At 35.7% G+C, this 25,400-nt stretch overlaps 1 protein-coding gene and 1 non-coding gene across 4 annotated transcripts in view; one reads left to right on the top strand and one right to left on the bottom strand.

The window, feature by feature from the left end:
* PRORP (protein only RNase P catalytic subunit) overlaps positions 1–25,400 on the top strand; it is a 134,550-nt gene that overhangs the window by 62,661 nt on the left and 46,489 nt on the right. The gene's annotated exons all lie outside the window — the stretch shown is intronic.
* Positions 17,543–17,649, bottom strand: LOC129634673 (U6 spliceosomal RNA). The gene has a single exon (XR_008705842.1). It is a non-coding gene; the product is annotated as a U6 spliceosomal RNA (small nuclear RNA).

Consider the following 25,400-nt stretch of genomic DNA (forward strand, 5'->3'; position numbering starts at 1 on the left):
ATGACCATGATTCTTGTGTTTATATATAACTCTTTTCTTAAAAATTTACTTGGAATGTCAGAGTGGAGAATAATGTTTACCCAAAATACATGGGGTAAGAATTTTTTTAAAAAATTCCAAGTATTACAAAACGGTTTTGTAACATTTTCTCCAGAACATGTTGTAATTTTGGAGAAACAATGACTAGATTAGAAAGTGTTAGGTATGAACCCTTGTGTAGCTCTTGAGCCAGCATTTATGTAGCGCTTAGACCAACGTCTCTTTTTTTGTTATCTGCTGCAAGATGTAGTGTTTTGGATTTTCTTGAATTCAATTTCTTTTAATTTAATAAACTACGTTTATGGAGCAGCATGGATTATTTTATAAACAGTCATCTCCCAACAACATGTTATTTTGGCTCTTACAGATACTTTTGAGGAAAAACACTGTAAAAATGATGCTTAGAGATTAAGTCCCAACAACATGTTATTTTGGCTCTTACAGATACTTTTGAGGAAAAATACTGCAAAAATGATGCTTAGAGATTAAGTTTAATTAGCTAAATTTAAGTAATTAAATTTAATTAAGTTAGAAATTATGTAGAAATTAAGTTGTAGCCATTTTTTTAAAACTTCAGTGAGTGAGTGATTTGCACCACTATCCTCCAAGGATTGTAGCCTCAGCTACTTTTTTCAGTAACCCAACATCCAGTTGACTGACAAATTTTAATGATCATACTTGCCAAGTATATCCTGTAATCTAACCATTTCTTTCTATCTCCATTAACATCATCTCTCACCTAAACCCCGAAGTGTCCTCCTTGCTTCTTTATCCTTGCCTCACTGATTTTGCAGGATACTTAGAATAAAAGCCATGTTCCTTTTCATGGATTGTAGTGCTTTTCATCATCTTATCTTTACCTCTGTTTTCACCCTCATCTCTGTTTTTTTTCTTTGCCTTTCACTGAATTATAGATACAGTATAACTTTTCCTATTTCTCAAACATACCAGAGGTCTTCCCTGATTCTTCTGAAGTAACGTTACGCTACTCACCCAACCTCTCCCTGTATTTTCAGTTATACGGACTTATTTGTTTCTGTGGTGGATGATATGAGTAAATTCATCTAGGACCAGACAACGTCCAGGCAGCCTGCCAGCTGATTGTGAGCACATGAATTAGCCTCGCCTATAATATGTGGAACAGAATAATATCCAGCTGAGCCAACCCATAGTGTTGTGAGAAAGGTAGTGATTATTTTAACCCAAGTTTTTGAGTGGTTTATCACACAGCAGTAGATAATTGATTTAATTCCTTCATAGCACTTAGTATCTATAGTTATCTATACATTTCTCTATTTATTTTATTAGTGTCCTCCATTACAGTGCAAATACCCTGAGATTCAATGTCTTGTGTACTTTGCTTGCTATCATATCCTCAGCACTGAGAAAGGGGCCTTGAACATAATAAGTACTCAGTAGGTACTTAGTGAATGAATGGAAGAATGAACAAATGAATGTAAAGGAGTTCATATAACCTGTTAGAAATGACTTATCTGCTTTTCAGGATTAACTGAAAGACTTCTTGAGTTTTACTTTTGGCTGCTTACTTCATGCAGTAGCTATAGAACCTAGGCTAAGTTACGTAACCTCCTGGTTCCTTTGTAATGATTAAATGAGCTAATTCTTGAAAAGCACTATTGCAGTGCCTGGCACTTACTCCAATAAATGAAAAAGGGAAAAAGCCACAACAACCCTGTGAGTGTATTTAGTTGTTCATGGTCTTAACTTTATAAAAATAAAAGCATAGTTTTCTTTTATGATGTGTTTAGTCTCCTAATTTAAATAACTGACTATCTACTAGTTTTTTCGGTTTGAGATCTTCATTCTTTTTGAACTGATGCTTAGAACCTAAACTTAGTCTGTAAATAAATGGCTAACTTCTCTGTATAGTAAGTAAATAAGAAATATACCAACAGTATAGAGAAAATAAAAGACTGACTATATTAGTCAGGATAGGCTAGGTAATGCTGCAGTAATAAACTCAAATTTTCAGTGGCTTAAAATGAACCACTTTTTATTCATGCTGTATGTCCATTTTAGGTCATCTTTGTCATCACCATTCTGATTCCAGGACCTAGAATAACTTTCTAGGTCCTGGAATATCATTCACTAAGTACCTACTGGAATATCGCCAGTCACTGTGGCAGAGGGAAAAGGGAAAGTCGTGAAGTACACACTGACTCAGAGCTTCTGCTCAATTGTGATTCCAGCAAACACAGCTACGTAGCTGACCTGAGTTCAACATGATAGGAAAGAAGTCCTACCATGCATGTAGAAGGAGAAAGAGGATTAGTATTTTTTCACAGCTCTGATGACTACCACACTGAAGTTAGAGATGTCTTGCCTGTTACAATGGTCAAGTCCAGGAACCAGAAATGAGATTTATCTTATCAATGCAGCCTGTCTGTGCCTAGTTTTTTTTTCAGTATCAGATTCCTTTACTGTGGTTTTATGTGAGGAGAACTGATGCTTTTATTGATCCTTTTCCCTAGAATGATCAAGTAGGAATTCTAAAGTCTCTATAACTCATACTTTACACATACTTTCATAACTTTCATTTTTAGATGGATTTTTCTTTTGAGCCATCAAGTCATCGTTCATAATTGGTGATGTAAGTTTGCCTGCAGGGACAGGGAAATACTGAGCTTTCACCCAGAAAACAAAAGGATATAAAGTAGAAAACTTCCTCTTTTTTCCCCCTACATTTTCCCCTCTTGTTAACCACTTCCCCCGACACCATCATAAACGTACCTACCCAGGATTTAGTTCTAATGTTTTTGTTTCTTGCTCCTTTTGCAGGTTGCATTTAGGGTTTCCAGTTGTTCATAAGCTCCTTTAGTGGAGGGTGTATAGGGGAAAAAGTACATCATTTTAGTTAATCTTGCTAGCTGTTCCAAACTCTGTTCCCTATTTTTGTAGATAACAGAGAATTGGTTTAAAATAGCTTCCACAGAAAGAACATTTATAATGTAATTTAAAAGAATTATGTTCAGGCATCAGCACCAAATGCTTTCATTCTTACAGCATGCTTAGGGCATTGAATAGAAAGTAGTTTGATAGAAGCACTGCAGAATTTGTTTTGATTGCCATCTCTTTTGGTTTTACTACAGTGAGAGAAAAATGGAAGAAAGGGTATTAGCCATTAAAAGTCATTCGGCAGTAGCATTTACTTGGCAGTGAGTTCTCATTTTTTTCCTGCCACCCAAGTTATTTTATTTCTTTTTATTGATTTACATAACCCCTTGTAAATGTTTCAATACCATAAAGAACCTAAGATAAAGTAAACTATGCTCAGTGCTTTTTGGTATGCGTTTATAAAACCTGGGCATTTTTTTTTTTTACCAAATTATAGAAATGTTTGGAGTTTCACACCAGCTGTGCTTGACATTATGTTTCAATAATGTTAAAGTGACAAGGAAACTCTTTATTATGTTTGTAAGTGCAAATGTTAGATTAAGTATTGAAGTAAAATTTTTATTACACCTCCTCAACTTTTAATATTCTTCTGTATGTAATTGTTTCTCCTGCTTAAAGACTAGCTCTTAAGGACTGCCTTTAGAGGTAGAAGGTGTTTTTCCTGGGGTTTTAGAACTTGGGGGTCATGCTGCTTTTATTGCCTTCAAAGAAGGCTGGCCCATGTCTGCTCTGAGCTGTTTGAGTAATTTTTTTCCTGTATTGAAATCTGGAATCAAGAATGTGTCATTTTTCCCAGTTTACTTTCATAAATTTTGCTCATTGCTAATGATTGGAAATAAGTGATTGGAGATTACATCTAAACATTTTAATTGTAGTTAACTACTTAACCATAATTTCTTTCCAGTGAATTTTAAAAAGTGATTCTTTCAGTGTTTTTAAGGTGAAGGATTGATTACAGGAACAATTATTAATCCAATTATTTCTAATCCAGGAAGAGACTTCACTTTTTACTTTGTAGAATTATATATAAGTACTCATTAGATTTCTTTTTTAAAATTCATGTATTTTTAAAGAAAAGAAAAATTAAAATCTTTAAACTTAACTACTAATGTTTCTGCTATATTTTAGAATATTGATTCTCAAACTTCAGTGTGCATCAGTCTCACCTAGAGGACTTGCTAAAACAGGATTTCTGACCATACACCCAGAGTTCCTGATTAAGAAGTTCTAGGTTAGGGCTGAGAATTCATATTTCTTAAAAGTTTCTAGGTAATGCTAATGCTGCTGGTTTGGGGACCACATTTTGAGAACCGCTGTTATAGGAAGACATTTCTTCTGAAATGCACTCATACTACTTTACAAAAACAAGCAATTATAGAAGTCACATACTCAAAATTATTAGATGTCTAAATGATTCTTCGAGTAGGAATCTATTTTTTAAACTAGATATATGAAACTCATTTTACAGTACTGAAACCTGTCCTAAGAATAATATACTTCTTCCACTTTCAAAATAGAAGTTTGTCAAGTTTCCATAACCAACAGCTATGTTATCAAGTAGTTATATTAGCATTATAATGATTAAAGTCATTCTGTGCCTAGAGAATAACTTAAAAAAAAACCTCTGTTAAATGATCCAAAGAGAGTATGTTAATTGGGGAAAACCTGAGATTGAAAGTAATTATGTGGAATATCAAAGCACTGGAATTTCATGTTTCTTTATAAGGCATCTGAAATAATCACCCAAATAAGTCACTGTTAGTATGTATTTATAAGCCTGAAGATTTATTGTTAATCAGTGGAAACCATAAACTTGGACTGAAACTCTTAAGGCAACTCATCTGGTGGCATTTAAATCCTATTTCATTGGGATTTAAGTGGCATTTAAGTCCTATTTCTTTGGATTTTAAGAAGTCCTATTTCGTTGCCCGAATTTATTACTTGGGCATGGGTGATAGACCTAATCTTGACTCCTCATTTTTAAAAGTTACTTTTAGCTAGTCAGGAGTGATTCCCCCAAGTGACTTGGAGAAATAAATAGGCATTACTGGATGACGCCAATCCAGAATTCACTGAACACAAAAAATGGTTCTTGGGTTTTTTTCTTACTATCTGTCTTTCATGACTTGATAAGTCAGAGAAGTCACGTTGCCCTAGGTCAAATAGTACCACACTGAGGAGGTGCTTCCTTTCATCCACATGCCATTCCACCCAGTTCACCTGCTTGATATGTATAAGAGTTCTATCTTGTCATGTGACTGCTAGAATGGTATGCACCACTCAGAATTATTCTTACATGTACCAATTGCTAATGAAGTGAATGATCAATTGTCAGAAAAGTGGGTAATATTATTAGTGAAGTGATCAAGGAAGCAAGTAGAAAAATGAGGAAGTCAGGCAAAATTTCGGTAATGAATTGGCCTCATGTCATTTTCTTTCCAAATATTCCTAAAAGATGTACTCTGCATAGTGTTTGAAACAGAAATTTCCCCAATTGCATTAGTCAAGTGATCGCATATCTTAAAACGTCATTGTTAGGAAAACAGCGTTGCCACGTTCCTGTATCTGTTTTCTCTCTGGCAAAATCTTAATGGCAAGTTGACTCTCCTCTTGTGTCACTGATAATTTTTGTGTGGTAACTATTTAGGGTGTGGTGAGATTGTCTTTGTGAATCATTACTGTATGTACTTTACTTCTATGACAGTATTTTAAAACATGCATCTCAGGAATGTGGTAGGTAGAGTACTCACTTTAACCAAGAAAATTTTTAAATATTTGTTAAGTCTGGTGAGCAGCAATTCCAGAGTGAGTAGTAAATTTACTTAAATATGTTTTTGAAGCTATATAAATTATTCTTACTTAATTATTGTTACAGTGATACCACTTTATTCATTATTAATTTTGTATTAAGATACTTATTTTAAGATAAAAATGGTTTTCTTTTTAAAATAGTTTCTATTTCAGACCTTTCATCATTGTAAAGGCTGATTTTTCTCCCAGTCAGATACAATTAAGATCAGTCGATTCAGATCTTAGGTTTTATTGCATTGTTTCATTTAGATGTGGCTTTTTTTCCCTGGGTATTTTTATGAAGTATTCACTGCCCTCTGAAGTGGAGATTATTTATTTATAGATTATTTTCTGCTCAACTTTGTTCTATAAGAGATATAAAATGCTTATAATAACATACAGAAAATAAAATAAACTTAAGAGCACAAAAGGAAAATGAGCTTAGGAAAAATAAGAGGTTTGAAGTTGGTGCACGAAATTCGTACCATGAAGTAAGTGCTCTATTAATTTGACTGTAAATTCTGTTGACAAACTTGAAGATGAAAACACAATCCTTGATGAGCAGGGATCCAAACTTTTATCTGCCTGCACATCATTCATAAGCACCCCATAACCCCATTATAACATTTCTTTTTTCCTAAAGAGATACTCAAGGGAGCTACGCTAGGGACGAGGAGGGAGAGAGAAAGCAGAAAGTGGAGAAGTTTGAAGACATCCAGTTCCAAGATTTCTTCCAAGGAAGTTACTTCCACTATAGGATTCATTGATTTGTAGGATTCACATAATTCACAAATTCAAATAGAAACAAATTGTTCAGGACAAGTACTATTATGTATTAGCATAAGCCAAACAGATTACTCCTGTGGGCCCTAATGGTTCAGTGCATGCCCTTTGCAGCATCCTTGTGAATGAATTGTATAAACATCAGCAGTAAAGGAATCAGACATGTATGAGCTTGAGAGAGGCCTCTGACTCAGTAATTCAGTATCACTGATGCTCTCTCCAGTTGGTCAGAAGGCCTGGTGACAGGATTCATGCTTCTTGATCTCTTTGGGAAATGGGTAAGCTGATTTTTCACTTCTGGTCCATAGTAATTCATAGCAGTACTAAATCATGTTTTAAATTTTTATAGTTATAATTTCATTGCAGTTAAAAAAATCTGGTCGGAAAGCAGATATCCTTAATATATCTCATTTGTAGTAAATAAGATTTGAAGACATAGGTGAGTTTGAGTATCAGAATTGCCTTTGGATTTTGTTAAGTAATTAAAGCAAGTACCATTTCTTTAATGTGAAAAAAGAAACTTACAAACTCAACATGACATCATTCAATCAGTAGAGCATTTTTCTCAGTCTTGTCTGAACTGTAAATACCAAGAACTTTCTTGTATGTATAAAGTTATAGAATTAGTCTTAATTGAAGCTTTGCTGCTGCTGCTGCTAAGTCACTTCAGTCATGTCCGACTCTATGTGACCCCATAGATGGCAGCCCACCAGGCTCCCCCATCCCTGGGATTTTCCAGGCAAGAACACTGGAGAGGGTTGCCATTGCCTTCTCCAATGCGTGAAAGTGAAGTTGCTCAGTCATGTCTGACTCTTAGTGACCCCATGGACTGCAGCCTACCAGGCTCCTCCGTCCATGGGATTTTCCAGGCAAGAGTACTGGAGTGGGGTACCATTGCCTTCTCCAATTGAAGCTTTGCAGTTATATGTAATAGGTCTACGACTCCAGAAAAAGATATATACACATTGTGTTATGAATAGCAGGAAAACCTCTTGAAAAATTTCTCATCTGTTTAGGGAAGAGGTAATAGGCAAATCTTACTGGATTTAAGCTTGGAAGAGAAATAGAAACAGTAGTTCCTCTTCAAATGGACCAAAATGACCCCACAAAATATACATAAAATGTTGTATCGATATCAATCTTTTATTAAAATAAGAACTTGAAAGGGAAAATCACAAAGCTATGTAGTTCTGTGGTTGTAAAAACATTTTAAGTATACCAAATTCTTCTTTGCAGTGTTTTATCAGTTACATTTTAGTGACCATCACCTGGTTGGTTATCACTTTGACTTGTCATCAGAGAGAAAGAATGACATATAGACATTATAATATTTGGTTCCTTACACTTTGATTTCTAATTAAGTCCTAGCTTTAGGGAGCCACTTTGTGCTAGGATGTCAGGCTGCAGGCCTTAGCCAGTCCTTGCCTATCCTCACGCACACACCCACACACACAGTCACTCATGCTCACAGGGTAGTGTCTAATTACAGGTTCTGTTCATGATTTTAACCTATTCATTGTAAACATTGACCCTGGAGATGAGAACTACAACAGGTGGAGCTAACATACTTTGATTTCTCTCTCTGTGTTAAAAATTGAATGCATTATCTCATGTAATCTGTACAACTCCATAAGGCAGATACTATTATTATTTCTGTTTTACAGTGAAGAAACTAAGAGCAGAAAGATTAAGTTAGCTTGTCACATTGCTAATAACGAGAGGGTCAGTGTTCAAAGTAGTCAGTTGCTTCCACAGTCTGCTCATATCCTGACTCTCCTTTACTGCCATCATGACTTGACACCCAGCTTGGATCTCAAGCTGCTATATAATTCTTTTAAATATATTTTGAAAAGGAAGAAATTGGTTACACAGTCTATGGGAAGCTTAAGCTTATTGGGTAATAAAAAGGAGGATTAAGTTACAGAGATATAAAAAGTAAAGATTGGCTGTTTATTCATTCAACTCAGAAGTATAGCATCATCTTATATCTCATGTAAATATTATTCTTTTTATTGGCATTATTTTTATTCAGAAAAAATTGATATGACATTTATTCTCTTCATACAAAAAAAAGATATACTTCCCCCCTTTTTAAGATTTTTTTAAAGCTTTTCATGAATAAGGTTTTATTTTAGAGTATTTTTAGATTTGGAGAAAAGTTAAAAAGAATATAGGAAATTCCCATATGCCTATATCTAGTTTTCTCTGCCATTAACATCCTCTGTTAGTGTGGTACGTTTGTTACAATTAATGAACCAGTGTGCCTACATTTTCTTTACCCAAAGGTCATACTTTGCTCAGATTCCCTTCGTTGTCACTTGCTGTCCTTTTTATGTCATGAGTCCCTTTTAAGAAACCAAATTAAATTTAATTGTTGTATCTCATTAGACTCTTCTTGGTTGTTACAGTTTCTCAGACTTTACTTGATTTCGATGACCTTGATAGTCTTGAGAAGTACTGGTCAGGTATTATGTAGACTGTCTCTCAGTTGGGATTTATATGTTTTTCTCATGATTAGCCTAGGGTATGGGTTTGAGGGAAGAAGGTTGCAGAGATAAAATGCCATTGCCACAGCATTGTAGGGAAAGTAGACACTATCAACATAACTTAACTACTGTTGATGTTAACTTCAATCACCTGGTTGTGCGAGTGTTTGTCAGGTTTCTCCACTGTGAAGTTATTCTTTTTTCCCGCTTTCCATACTGTAATCTTTGGAAAGAAGTCAGTGTGCAGCCCACACTTAAAGAGCGAGCGGTCATACTCCATCTCTTTGGGGGCAGAATATTTACACAAATTGTTTGGAATTCTTCTGATCCAGAAATTTGTCTGTTCTCCCCTACTTACTTATTTCTTTAATAATTTATTTATAGTATTATGAACTCATGGATATTTATTTTATACTTGGTTTATAATCTAATATTACTTTATTTTGTTGTTCACTTATTTTAGCTTTGGCAACTCCAAGCTTTTTGTTTTCTCCCATGTTCCTTTGACAAAACCCCATAATTGTGTGTTTTTTCAAGTACTTTCTTACTTCTGGCAAAATTCGTTGCTGGTACAACATTATTTTTTAAAAAAACTAAAAACTTAGCTAATTAGGTAGGCTGCTTCAATTTTCTTTGAAGGAAAAATGTGCTATCTGCTTTTTTGACTATTGAAGACAATGAAAAGGAAAGGGTAGTATTTTTTTGTACTTTTACTTCATTTCTCAAAATCAAGTAATATTTATTTCTGCCACGTAGTATAACGATTTTACCCAGTCACCTTTGATTTTTCTTTTCCTCCACGGGTTAATCTTTGTGGTTTGCCTGTTTTGGAGGATCAGCATGTGTTTTGGATGTTCTTTTTCCTTTTCTTTCTTCTTAGCAGTGGAATATGAAGGGTCCAAGTCAAAGGAGAAACTGAAGTAATAGTATCCACTTGTTCAGAGTGGTTCTCCTGTTCCTGTGTCTCAAGTGTTTCAACAGGAGCTATTTCCCAACTGATAACACTCGTTACCTCCAAAGGGAATAGTTATATAGAATGTTGGTTTTCATTATGATGCATTTGTGTCGTGTTAGAATTTTTTAAATAATGAGCTTATATTTCTTTTATAATCTGGAAAATAATAGAGGTTTATTTTTAGAGTCAGTGGAAATGCAAAGAAAAGAACTTACCCTTTCTGTGGTTTGAAGAGCTTTAGAACTTAACTTTTTTCCACACTTGATATACTGAACTCTTGGTTATTTTGCATGAGTTTTGTTTAGCTCTACCTGTGTTTTTTCACTAGTTTAGCTGTATTAGTGAAACTGGCACATCTGCAGTTACTTTATGTAACTGCAAGATTATATTTAGATTTAAAGATTACTTGAAATTCTGTGATGATTGTCTCAAGTATGTAAGGCTTCTCTTTAGCAAGGTTATAAATACATTACATGTAGAGACCATTCTTCATGTATTTCTCATAAAAAGACAGTAATCTTGGTGTGTTGCTGTAAAGGAATAGGTAGGAATCTTTCCTACTGGTTCTTTGTTTTGCTGCTTTTCCATGCTGTCCTGAGATTTGTTTTCTTTTTTATTTATAGCCATTGGTTTTTCTGTTCCATACCTGCTGAACCTTAACACCCTGAAATTACTTATATTTTGTGTCCTTTCTCTCTCCTTTAACTCTCCAACATTTACTTGCCAACCCAAGGAAAGCGTTTTCCAGATTTTCATGGGATATGGCTTGGTCTCAAAATGAGAGTGCCCTGTGGCCACTTACCTAAGTGCTTTCAGGCTCCAGAACAAAACAACTCCACTCTCTCTTTATTTCTCCACCTCGCCCCACTGCCCCCTGCCAAAAAAAAAATCTAAAAGTTTAAGCTGTTGCTACCCCATTTAGAAATTAAGATATTCCAAGATTTAATAGTAGGAAGAATAAGTAAAATATTGATAGAGCTTTATTTACGTTTATTTGTATCACTTTAGAAACCATAAAATATGCCCTTTTGTCCTCTCCATGTGTTCTTATTTTTATGTCAGTACAGCACAGAACAACCAAACATTTATATAACTCAAAACCAAAGAAGTTTGTTTTACTATAACATTTGTTTGATACATTTTAAATACAGCACCCTCCCTGCACCTGGATGTGTTCACCAGCTCAAACATTTTCTTAAACCCCATCCTTTTAGGATTTTTGTGCAGGCTTCATCACACAGGCATGATCCATCATCATAGAATCAATTTCTGGCTCCTCTTGCCCTCCTAGAGGATAGAAGTGGGCTGGGGCTGAAAATCTCAAGCTTCTAAACACGGCTTGGTCTTTCTGGTGACCAGCCCCCATCCTGAAGCACTCTAGGAGCCTACCTCATGAGAATAAAAGATGCGTCTAACACCCTGGAAATTCCAAGGGATTTAGAAGCTCTGTTTCAGGAGCTGGGATCAAAGTCCAAGTATTAGAACAAAAGATGACCTTAGTACCTTTATCACTTAGGAAATTATAAGAGTTTTTGGAGCTCTGTGACAGGAACCAAAGGCAGAAAACAATATATAATTTCTTATTTTACAAAGAGTAAAGGAAATTGAGGCAGGACAGTAGGGCAAGGAGTATAGGAATAGGGTGGTATCTGAAGGGGGAATGAGGTGTGTGGTCAGGTAGGAGAGGATCCAGATGAAGGGTTGAAGCCGACTGTATAAGAGAAAAGGAGTGAATGGGAGTGCAGAGTATCTGAGAGGGTAGAAAGCAATAGGTCCAACTCATAGATGGAGGAATTAGCCAAAACAAGAGGTATGGAGGGAAGGAGAATACAGTGTATGCAGCAGATATTTTCCGAAAGAGGATCTATTATTTGACTATGGAACTTTTATTCACAGAGCATTTTGAAGGACATACTAGTCCTTCAGACGGAGAAGGCAATGGCACCCCACTCCAGTACTCTTGCCTGGAAAATCCCATGGATGGAGGAGCCTGGTAGGCTCCAGTCCATGGGGTCGCTAAGAGTCGGACACGACTGAGCGACTTCACTTTCATGCATTGGAGAAGGAAATGGCAACCCGCTCCAGTGTTCTTGCCTGGAGAATCCCAGGGACGGTGGAGCCTGATGGGCTGCCGTCTATGGGGTTGCACAGAGTCGGACACGACTGAAGCGACTTAGCAGCAGCAGTCCTTCAAAATATACTTGGAGAAATACTACCCTAAAACATAACCATCTTTTGAACTTTCTAAGGCGTCAGTTACTGTTCACTTGTTACACAAGAAGCTGTAACAGATACTGAAAATTGTTTCTTTTTTTTCCTTAGTGCATTTTAATCCTGAATTCTTTTTAGAGTAAATTAAGAGTAATTTTAAAAGTGAAATGCTCTTTGTACTTTCTTAAGATTAGTCTACAAGAGCAAAGAAATTATATATTAATGTAGATTTACATTTTATTCACTTTTGCTTGATTCTTGTCATTAAATAACATAGATTTTAGTGTAAAGATGTTCTTTTGATAGAATTCATTTTATATTGAGGTTAAAAGAAAATTTTACCTTGAAAATAAAGTTAGAACATCCTAAAGTTTTTTTTTTTTAATTGAATTGGTTCATTAAGTTCTGAACCACTAAATCTTGAGCTTTGTAGTTCATAAATAGTATCTGTTATCTCCTTTAATCTGGCAACCACAAAAAACTTCCTGCAGAGAAACAACTTACATTTTAGCATTTTGCTTGCTTACATTTGTGCTTTTTAATTTTTTTTCTTCTACCCTAAACCTTTGTTAAAGGTGATGCTCATGCCACATGATCATGTTACTGGAAAGTAATGTTGGGAGATTCGTGAAAGAAAGGAGAAAAAAAAATGTTTTCTACTGAAAAAGAAATGGGTCAATAGACCACAAGATCTAATGTTGAATTCTGTGCTCACCCTAAAGGCATATGTTAAGACTCCTGCCTTCTTAGTCACCAAATAACTTCTTAAGAATACTGTTTTTTCTTTAATAAATCACATTCTAATCACTTTATGACTTCAGTATATTTTTTAAAGCATGGAGTAGTGATACCAAACTCATTTATCATTTAGTCTGTCTCCACTTATTCCAATTATATTAATCAGAATGTTGTAATCATTTTATTCTTCAATTATTCATCAAAGCTTCCTTGTTTTAAGGCCCTGTACAGAGTGTATCCAAAGTACAAAGGTGAAAGTGGCATAGTCTCTTTCCTGAAGGATTTTGTAGTCTCTTAGGGGAAATAAGAGAAAAAGATAAATGTCTACAGACAGAATACGATCAGCATGTTAATTGTACCAATAACTCTGCACAGAAACTGCAAGTAACATTTCTTAGATTTTCCTAATTGTTCAAACTACTCTTTCTGTCCAGTTACTCAGAAGTAATAAACATTTATGGTGTTTCCAGTTTATTTATAATGTTGTTAATATTGTTTTTCTTAGTTTTAGCTAACACTTATTAAGAATTTCACACATGCCAGGAACTACTCTTGATGACCGTACATACATTATCTCATTTAATCCTCATGAGAGTCTTATTATTTTCACCTTGCAGATGGAGAAACTGAGGGTTAGAGAATTCAAGAAACTTGCCTGTGATAAATTTACAACCAGTAAATGTCAGATTTGAGCTGCAGACCTAGGCTGTCTAATGCCAGAGGCTTATCTTAATGACTCTGTTACATTCTCTCTCTATGGACCTTGCCAATACCTCTGCTCTTTTAACAGAGGAAAACAGCTTCAGGATTGAAAGGAAAGCCATCAACAGTGTCTGTTCATTTATTTTAATTAGCTGTTGACATGATCTTAAAAACAGAAAATACTCTGCCAAAGAGTTCAAACTTACTATCACCGTGGTTGTGTGTCCTTGTACACACAGCCTCTTTAGTGTGGTTCTTCTCGCTCTTCATAGCTCAGCTTCGGAACTCTCTCTCGGAAGTTCCCCCATCTCTCTATCTGCCCCACCGCCCAGGAGGTCCTCTTTCTCCCACTATGTTGTCTTCATCTGTGTGCTCTCCAAGCAGCCTGCTTTCACCCCTGTCATAGCACCAGTCATGTGATTGAATTGTCTAAGTTTTTTAATAGAAGGGACTGTTCTTCATTTAGCAATCTCAATGTCCAACACAGTGTCTGGCCTGTGGTGAGTATGCGAAAACTGTTGAATGGATGGATGTTTGACTCAAGTGTTTTGAGGCTTGTGCAAAACACTCTGGAAGCCATCTTACATCACTTTGATAATGGTGCTTATTGGGGACAATGTACCTTTTGGTTCTCCAGGGTTTCTGGTGAATAACAAGTGCTTTTCATTTCCCTGAAGCCTTGAGGTCATAGATGGAGGAGGAAGGAGGGAATGCTGCTAGTGAATTCTCTTAAGTGGGACGGAGGATACTAGTGTTCTGCTTCCTTCCCTCCCTAGTGAGAACAGGGCCATGCTTTAAAGTTAGGGGTAAGATAGTGTCAACATGTAACCTCAGAGTCTGTCAGTAGCTCACTGTTGACTGATTTGGACCTCTGACAGGTACTGGCCAGGTCCACACTGTTCGGGCCCATAGTTTTTTAATGCAACTTTATATCCCCACCAATCAGCATCAAGTTTGAACCTTTGTAGCTCATTGTAAAGATCATTCCTAAGTGTTTACCCCTAACTTGAAATCCCTCTCTTCTTTATCATAAGTGTGTAGACTAGCAGCACCATCATCTATCAGATGGCAGGAAAACTGTACCCCTTCCCCCACCATTTATTGACTGGATGACTGTAAGTAAGACAGTGGAGCTTCTTTGGGCCTCAGTCCTCTCCTTTTGAAAGTGAGAGTCCTAAGTTTTTTGTGTTCCTGAGACCATGGAACTAAACTGGATTATTTCTCAAGGTCCATTCCCTATCCATTTTAAGGTACATAATTTATATGAATTACTTACCAGTGTGCCATTGTTCACTGAGAGGGTTGATCAGAAGATTTTTCCCCTCTAGAGATTATGTATTTGCCATTTGTTTGCCATTTAGCAGTGCTCAAATTCTAACACATGAATGTATTGCATTTAGTGTGTTGATTTTTAACCCCAAAGTTTCCTGGTATTAGGATTATTAATATCACATGGAGGCCTCTTATGGTGATTATTTTTCTTTAGGGATAAGGGCCTAATATGCTAAGCAAGAATATACTGCCAGACTATTTACCTAAGGACACCTAGCACCTTTGGGGCATGTTACATCAATCAACACATGAGATAAAGGCTGAAATGTTTTTGTCTAGGCCCTTCAACCCTCTACTCTCAAAAAAAAAGTTCTTGAGCATTATATAAAAGCCCTTATACTTTACCAAAAGCCTTACTTCCTGAAAACAGAAATCAGATTTTAAGAGTTAAGAACTATAGTCATCAGAAAAAAGTATCTCCTTCAGTATTACCATAAATATATAAATAGATCTTTGTCCTCCACCAAGGACATCATTGTTCTCCACCAAGAAAGAAATGCAAAGTATACAACATTTTAACAGTGAGAGTATCTGTCAATGGGCTCCTAACCCCCCAACTCTATCCTTATTCTACTGTTCCATACAACTGCAACCTTCCTGTTAGTTGGGGTTTTTTTTAACATTTTATTATGAAAATTTTAAAAATACATCAAAGTTTAAAGAATTTTATAGTGGATATCTACATACTCAACTCTTTGATTCTACTATTACCGTTTTACTATACTTTCTTCTTTAGGTGTCTGTTGTTCTGTCTTTTGTCCATTTGTAAGTTCATGTGGACTTTTTATGCATTTCAAAATAGATTACAGATATCTATATTTATACCTATTCTCTCTTGATCAGTATTTTCATTTCTGCCAAAACTGACTGAACTCTAGTGTGTAGGCATGACCACTTCTGCCTGACTCATTCAAGGCTTTACCCATATCACAAGCCTTTTCCTACAGTGCTGTTGGCCTGTATGAAGTGGTTTTCACAGAACAGACCAGTGACATTCTAGAGGGACATTCTAATCAGCACTATCCAATAGAAATATAATGTTATTTAAAATCTTCTAGTAGCCACATTAAATATGTTAAAAGTAAAAAGTTCACCTGTTAAGTAAAATAACTTTAGTTTTTTTTTTTAACCCATCGTAATCCAAAATGTCATTTCAACATGTAACAAAACTAATACAATTTTGTAAAGTTTAAAAAATAAATAAATAAAAATAAAATAAAATAAAAATACTTTAGTAATTACTAATGAAATATTTTATATTCTATTTATATAGTAATTTTCATGGAAATCCAGTACATCTCAATTCTGATTAGTTCTATTTCAAGTGTTCAGTAGTAACTTGTAGCCAATATATTGAACAGTATAGTTCTAGACCTTCAAACTTAATGGCTATATCATTCCTCCTCCTAAATTTCCAGTGTCTGAAAGTGCTGACAGAGCAGTCAAATTTCCTAATGAATGTGAAAGAAGTAGTGATATTCATCACAGCAAACCCTAATTATACCCTTTCACGTTGAGGCCATTTTTATTCTTCATTTCCTTGTCAGAAACTTCCCATTTTTTTTCTTTCAATCACTTCTCATCTACACTCAGAGTTGAGTTACATTCCCTATACCAATAGCGAATGTATTTTATTACTTTTCTGCTGCCCTTCTTCTAATTTCAGGGTTTACCAGTTTGTCTTCTCTCATTTTTTGCTAGAACACTCTTTCTAGAACAGGTAAGATCTTTAAATTTCACTTGTAAAAATTAAAACTACATGCTAGTATTAAAATATTAATGAGTCTAGTTATAAAAATTAAAAACTGATCTATGGTGGAATTGTTCTATATCCTGATTTCAGTATTAATTAAAAGTTGTAAAATTGTGTATGTGCACCTGTATGCATGCATGCACACATACACATGCACAAATGAAGAAATTGACTAGTTGTTATAAATTGAAGTTTTTACTTTATTGGCTGGAAGAAAGACTTTTGTCTGAGTAACTGGAAAGATGTTCCTATTTATGAAGAGTAAAGGGTCTCTTAATTATTTGTCAGAAGACAGCTATATGCTTTCTTTCACCACTCACAGAATGTTTTTAATTTTGGATCATGAAGATGCTTCATCTCATTCTCTGATTTCAGTTAGTGTATTTTATCCAGAAAGTGGGTGAGGAGAAGCCACACACAGGTCATACAAAATTTATCTGATTTCAGATACATCTGGATGATTTTTATTTTTAACTTTTAGCTTCTAGTTATGTGTTGACCAGCACATAGCAAAAACTTAGATTGGGAATTTGGCAGGAGTAGCAAAAATAACTAGTAATTCTGACAGTGACACAATTTTGGAGGAAGAGGCTCATGTTAATAAGTATTAATTGTCTTGAAAAATCTACATATGTGACTAGAAATACCTTAAATGTTGCCTAATTCAGGTATTGGATAAATAGATTGATTTAAATCCCTGGAAGACTAAGACATGCCTATTGAGTTTCTGATAAAAAGAGCAAAACAGTTCCTCTCCTCCAGTTTTCTTGAGCAGAGCAAGTCACACACTGTAGCCTTCATGACCACATCACATTACATCTTTTTATTTTTTTGGTAAAAAAAATGGAACACTTCATGAATGTGTGTGTCATCATTGCACAGGGGCCATGCAAATCTTGTCTGTGTCATTTCAATTTTAGTATTTGTACTGCCAAAGCAAGCACTCACATTACATCTTAATAGGACTGGCTCAGATGCCACCATGAAACTGATGAGCATTTTGAGTGGGTGTATAACACTGAAAAGATTATTTTTTAATGTTTTTCTTAGATAATCATTTTATTCATGCTTTGCAATCACCTTATTCATTTACTTGTTTTTGTTTCCTAACAGTTTCCCACCTACCAAGAATGTAAGTTCCATGAGAATAAAGGGCCTTACCCCTTTTGTTCACTGCTGTATTCCAAGCACTTAAAACCATGCCTTGCACATAATGACTGCTCAGTAAATATTGTCAAAAGAATGAGTGATTATCTTTATAGATTCTTCAGTAGATAACTATCAGCCAAGAGAAAATATCGCCAGGACATCTGCTCTGTATACTTTAATGACAGTGCTGTTCATGATAAAAGCTACACCTTATCCTTTTCACTTAACAAAATATTCATTTGTTTCTTTTGTCAATCATCTTTCGATGATGAGAAAAACAGGGTATTTTAAAGAATACTGTCTGTCAGGGAAGCAGGGTACTGTTCAAATCTAGAAGTAGGAAAATGATAAAAGCCAAAATAACAATACCTATATTATTTTGGGAAAAGCCAAAATAGCAACACCTATAGTATTTTATATTTTGGGAAAGAGTTATGTACTGTTTTAGAAGAAGAAGGTATTATCAATACACAAATGTCTATTATCAGTAGACAAATGCAGAAGTTGTGAAGTTTTATAAATTCTTATTCTGATTTGTGTCAAGCAATAGGCAAGAATGGACATGTCTTTCTAAAACAATACTTTTAAATGGCTGGGCGCCTAGATTGCCTAATGAGTATAGGCCTTCATACTTACTAAAGATTGGAAGAGTTATTATTTTTTGTCTTTAAAAAAATTTATTGACTAAAAAATGGAAAGATCAGGAAAAATAAACTCTGGTTAAGATCTGATGTGGGGCTCTGTTCCCAACTCTGCTGCTACCTCCCTTTGTGATCTTGGGTAATCTCTTTTTTTTGAACCCCAGTTTCCTTGTTTATAAAACGAGAAGACCAGGCTTAATAATCTTTAAAGACTCTCAGCTCTAAAAAACTTAAGGATTCCATCAAGCTCCCCATGAACAGCAGTGCATTTCTTCCAAAAGAGGGTGCTGTGGTTTTTCTGAGTGCTCTAGCATTTTCTTGAGAGGAGCTGAAGAGAGGTGCAATCGCAGCTTAATTTCCTGTCTTTAGATTTTCCGCTTTTGAGAAATACTGATTCCTTAAATTTAGTTAGTTGTTTAGTTGAGGTGATATAAACTAATTCTTGATGTTATTGATACTTTTTAAAGTTTTTTTTAATATGTTGATTTAGAAAATCTGGCAAATAAAATTTCTAAGAAAAAATAAAAAATACACAGTCTTACCACTCAGTATTAACATTTTGGTGTATTTCTGATTTTTTTTTTGTATCATTCAATTTTTCCCATATCTATATCTAGAGAGAATGGGAGAAGGAGTAGAGAGTTTATTTTGGTTTTGGCTTTTCATATTGCTTAGGGCTTACCTGGTGGCTCAGATAATAAAGAATCCACCTGCAATGCAGGAGAGGTGTTCAAACTCTGGGTCAGGAAGATCCCCTGGAGAAGGGAATGGCTACCCACTCCAGTCTTCTTGCCCAGAGAATTCCATGGACAGAAGAGCCTGGTGGGCTACAGTCCATGGGGTTGCAAAGAGTTGGACATGACCAAGCAACTAACACTTCACTTTTTTTCATGAACTTTGGTATATAGAAATTTTAAGTTTTTTAAGAAGTCAGGTCATTTTCTTTTCCTTAGTTTTTTTTTTTTAATTTAGAAAATCTTGCTTCTTTCTGAATTTATTCTTAGTAAAGCAGGTGAACCTTGGCCACCTTGTTCCAGAAAGCCAGGTTAAACAATTTAAAGTTAGATTATTATATTTTTAAACTCACTTATTCTTAAAATATATGTAATAGACATGTTTTGTTAGTATTAAAAAAATTTTTTTTAATAATTTATAATACATCAATCTATTTTAATCCCTTGGGTTTTTTGTGTTATTTTTGTTTTCCCACAAACCTCACCAAAATATCTTGCTATTATTTGTAATATTTGCTATGATAAAAGAGTATTCTCTGCACATTCCTGTCATTGTTCATTCAGCACAACAGTGTAACTTCAAGCTCTTACATCTAGCCTCCTTTAGGAAGAGTATATTCTTGATTCTCCTATTTCTACTTTTAATTCTGAAAAAAAAGACTTTCATTTGGCTTTCTTTTCCTATGCACTCTGTACTTACTTCTTTCCATGCATCAGAAACTGTAAAAAGAAGAGTATTCTTCTCTCTACCCACCCCCTGCCACTACAGCCTTTTCTTTCTCTCTCATTCTCTCTTTTTTCTCTATTTCTCTTGTTCTTTCCTTTTGCTTCTCATTCTAATTGGCCAGCTTTGAGCTACAGAGTTTCTTCTTTTTTTGTGTGTTGAATTAACCCACTACCCCTTTCATCTTCATTCTTTTTTTAAAAAATTAATTTTTAATTGACTTATAGTTGATTTATGTTTCAGGTATATACCAAAGTGATTCATTTATATGTATGTGTATATTCTTTTTCATGTTATTTTCCATTACAGATTATTACAAGATACTGAATATCATTCCCTGTTCTGTATATTAGGTACTTGTTGGTTGTGTATTTTATATATAGTAATGTGTATCTGTTAATCCCAAATTCCTAATTTATCCCTCACCCCTCTTTACCCTTTGGTAACCATACGTTTGTTTTCTATGTCTGTGAGTCTGTTTCTGTTTTGCAAGTTCATTTGTATTATATTTTAGATTCCACATATAAGTGATATCATGTGACACTTGTCTTTTTTTTGTCTGACTTACTTTACTTAGTATGATAATTTCTAGGTCCATCATGTGTTGACCTTTCACCTTCATTCTGACTCACTTTCTAAAGTATATCATTCCTTGTTCTACCTTAACAACGAACGTTGGTACTACTGACATTTTAGGCCAGATAATTCTTTGTTGTGGGGTTGTTATTCATTGTAGGATGTTTATCAGGATCCCTGGCCTCTCCCCAGTTAAATGCCAGTAGCATTCCCTCCCCACCTTTCTCAGTTGTGAATACCAGTGTCTCTAGACATTGCCAGATATCATGGGGCAAGACTATCCCTCAGTTAAGAATCCTGTAATTGACAAAGCAAACCAACTATTCTAGTTCCAAAATGTAAATTCCTATCTCAGCTGTATTTTCTTCACTACCTTTTCTTACCTATTCCCCAACTAGAACCAAATAAAATTCTTCCTTTCTGCTCATTAGATCTATAACTTGATGCTCTATCAGAAGCATCCCTTATATTAGCCATGGCATACATTTTGGCATTATGTACTTGACCCATGAGCGATCATTTATTAATTGAGTGACCTTACATCTCTCTGATAACTTCATCTATAAAAGGAGTATAAATACCTACTCATTGGGGTTTTTTTAATTTAATTTTTTTTAGCACCAAAAGCATTTTGTATTGGGGTAAAGCCGATTAAAAGTGTAGTGGTAGTTTGAGGTGAACAGTGAAGGGACTCAGCCATACATGTATCCATTCTGCCCCAAATCCTCTCTCCCATCTAGGTTGGCACATTAACATTGAGCAGAATTCCATGTGCTATACAATCAGTTTTTGCGTGTCCATTTTAAATATAGTAGTGTGTATATAACCTTTCCAAAGTCCTTAACTATCCCTCCCCGCCTGGCAACCATGAATTCTTTTCTAAGTCTGTGAGTCTCTTTCTGTTTGTAAGTCAGTTCATTTGTATCATTTCTTTTTAGGTTCCACATTTAAGGGATGTCATATGATATTTCTTCTCTGTCTGACTTACTTCACTTAGTATGACACTCTCTAGGTCCATCCATGTTGCTGCAAATGGTCTTATTTCATTCTTTTTAATGACTGCCTACTCACTGGATTTTAATGAGAATTAAACAAAAGAATGGGCTTCCCTGGTGGCTCAGTGGTAAAGAATCAGCCTGCAATGCAGGAGACATTGTTTTGATCCCTGGGTCAGGAAGATCTCGTGGAGAAGGAAATGGCAACCCACTCCAGTATACTTGCCTGGGAAATCTGATGGACAAAGAAGCCTGGTGGGCTACAGTCCATGGGGGTCACAAAAGAGTCGGGTGCGACTTAATGACTAAACAGCAACAAAAATAAAGCAATGCTTTTTAATTGTTGACCACATTGTAAATGCTCAATTAAGAGTAGATGTTGTATTACCATCATCACTACTCCATTGTTCACATCCTCTGTTGAGCTGACTTTGAGATGGCACATAGGCATATCTCAAAAATTGTCCCTGATTCCACCATGCTATTCTTTCAAGCTAAAACTAGTCTCTCCTCCTTGGAATTCCTTGGAAAAGTATTTTCTCTTTTTCTTGTAGCACTTGGCACTCTTTACCTTATGTTATAGTTATTAATGTACATGTCTTTTCTTTACACTTGTCATTCTACTCCTTACAGTTCTCAATGTATCTTTCACCCTCATAGTCTATCCAACACATTCTCACATGGTACAGTAGTATTAAATATTTTGAATAAGTAAATAAATTTAGAAACTGAACTGGTGAACAAGCTCAGGGTGTTACTGAATTCAAGCTCTATTGCTTGCCACACAAAACAGGCCAATAAATCAAGAGACGAGGTGTTGGGGCCAGGAATAGCAACTTTGTTGTGAAATCCAGCAGACTGAGAAGATAGTGGACTGGTGTCCCCAAAACCATTTTTTCCAAGTTTGGATGCTAGTTCTTTTATAGAACAGAGAGAAGGGTTAAGAAGTAAAGCCATCAGCAGATGAATGGATAAGAAAGCTGTGGTACATATACACAATGGAGTATTACTCAGCCATTAAAAAGAATGTATTTGAATCAGTTGTAATGAGGTGGATGAAACTGGAGCCTATTATACAGAGTGAAGTAAGCCAGAAAGAAAAACACCAATACAGTATACTAACGCGTATATATGGAATTTAGAAAGATGGTAACAATAACCCCGTATACAAGACAGCAAAAGAGACACTGATGTATAGAACAGTCTTTTGGACTCTGTGGGAGAGGGAGAGGGTGGGATGATTTGGGAGAATGGCATTGAAATACGTATAATATCATATATGAAACGAGTCACCAGTCCAGGTTCGATGCAGGATACTGGATGCTTGGGGCTGGTGCACTGGGACGACCCAGAGGGATGGTATGGGGAGGGAGGAGGGAGGAGGGTTCAGGATGGGGAACACATGTATACCTGTGGCAGATTCATTTCGATACTTGGCAAAACCAATACAATATTGTAAAGTTTAAAAATAAAATAAAATTAAAAAAAAAAAAGAAGAAGTAAAGCCAAAAAAAACCCCCAAAAACAGTTCAGTTCAGTCGCTTAGTCATGTCCGACTCTGCGATCCCATGAACTGCAGCATGCCAGGCCTCCCTGTCCATCACCAACTCCAAGAGTTTACCCAAACCCATGTTCATCGAGTCGGTGATGCCATCCATCCATCTCATCCTCTGTCGTCCCCTTCTCCTCCTGTCCCCAATCCCTCCCAGCATCAGGGTCTCTTGAAATGAGTCAGCTCTTCGCATCAGGTGGCCAGAGTATTGGAGTTTCAGCTTCAACATCAGTCCTTCCGATGAACGAACACCCAGGACTGATCTCCTTTAGGATGGACTGGTTGGATCTCCTTGCAGTCCAAGGGACTCTCAAGAGTCTTCTCCAACACCACAGTTCAAAAGCATCAATTCTTTGGCACTCAGCTTTCTTTATAGTCCAACTCTCACATCCATACATGACTACTAGAAAAACCATAGCCTTGACTAGACGGACTTCTGTTGGCAAAGGAATGTCTCTGCTTTTTAATATGCTGTCTAGGTTGGTCATAACTTTCCTTCCAAGGAGTAAGCATCTTTTAATTTCATGGCTGCAGTCACCATCGGCAGTGATTTTGGAGCCCAGAAAAATAAAGTCAGCCACTCTTTCCACTGTTTCCACATCTATTTGCCATGAAGTGATGGGACTGGATGCCATGATCTTCGTTTTCTGAATGTTGAGCTTTAAGCCACCTTTTTGACTCTCCTCTTTCACTTTCATCAAGAGGCTCTTTAGTTCTTCACTTGCTGCCATAAGGGTGGTGTCATCTGCATAATAGTAAGTTGTTGCAAATATTTCCTGGTTCTAGCCAGACTTTAGAGGGGATGTGCTAATTTTTTCTTTCTTGCAGCCATTCACAGGTGGGCCTGGCCAGGATGTTTCCTATGAACTTAAAGATTTTAGTTTAATATAGGCGTGGGAGGCAGGGTTCGCAGAAATAGACCATTATATATACTTTAAGCTACAGGCAACATCCCTTTAGGGAAGGCAGCAAAAGCAATAGAATACAGAGGTCAATGTAAAAGAAACAAATACAATAAGGATTTAGATTTGTTCTTCCCTATTACAAGGGTAACTTATTTTAACACCAGCAGAATAGTAGCTTGGGGGTTTGGATCTACCACTTATTATCTGTGTGCAACCCAACTCACCATATACTGGAGTGTTCAATAAAATAGTTTTGTGATCAGCAAATAAAACTTTAATAGGAAAAAAAATTCTTTTTATCCAAAGTATTTTGTATTATAAAAGTAATTTAGAGATGTAAATAACACTCTTTGGTGCCATACAATCAAGATATATCCCTTTGTTTTAGTTGTACTGTCCCCCTTTTTAATTAGCCACTAGGAAATAGGTATGAAATTGGAACTTCATTATTTTGGAATATTTACATTTTCTTCAAGAACTCGTGAAGTACTACTCACAGACTTTTCTAAGCCCCTTTTGTAAATTAACAGCAAGTTAAGGATAGAGTGAGATGGACCTATAGTGACATTTTTTTCTACAAAGTGACGTAAAACATACATGAAAGCTAGGGCCTACACTTAAAAGTGTTTAGACTCTGGGTGTAAACAGATTCTAACATTTGAAAGTGTTTTCTACATTTGAAAAGTGTTTTATGCCCACTCAGAAGATAGTTTGGACCCTACCTGCATAATTTGGCTCAGCTACTATTTCCTGTGTGACCATGACATTTGAATGGAGTCCACATCTAGACACAGCTTCATGTATTTTCTAGAGACAGGCTGGTACTATGAATTTTATAATACACAGTGAATTTACTGGTGAATTTCTGTATGCTTACTTGCTTGTATCAAAATGTATCTCCTTTTGTCTATTGCCTGGAGAGTAGAGGTATCAGTTTCTAGAAACACTGCAGAAAAACTTTCCTAAGTGGTGGCTTTCCACATTATTATTACTAAAATTATTACTAAAAGATTATTATTACTTTTTTCCACTAGGTAGGAAGTGACTAGAATAAAGATTCTTAGATTTAGAAGATCTTACAAGTCTACTTGTCTGAGTTCCCCCTGCCTCTGTCTTCATGTGACTGCCTTATCTGTCTCCTGACTTCTTTCCTTCTGTGTCTTGCAAGGTTACTGGATGCAGGACTCACCTGGATAATTCAGAATGATGTCATCTCAGGGATCCTTAACTTGATTACACTTGAAATTTTATCCAAATAAGATCTCATTCACTGATTAAGGCCATGGATATGTCTTTCTGAGGCTCACTATTCAGTACTGCACTCCCAGTCTCACTCCACATTCTGCCAGGTTCATTTTACAGCATGCTAACAAATTGTGAAACATTGATAAGTATTTGGTGATACGTATTTTGATACGC

The sequence above is a fragment of the Bubalus kerabau genome, chromosome 19, assembly GCF_029407905.1.
Source record: "Bubalus kerabau isolate K-KA32 ecotype Philippines breed swamp buffalo chromosome 19, PCC_UOA_SB_1v2, whole genome shotgun sequence".
Classification (NCBI taxonomy): domain Eukaryota; kingdom Metazoa; phylum Chordata; class Mammalia; order Artiodactyla; family Bovidae; genus Bubalus; species Bubalus kerabau.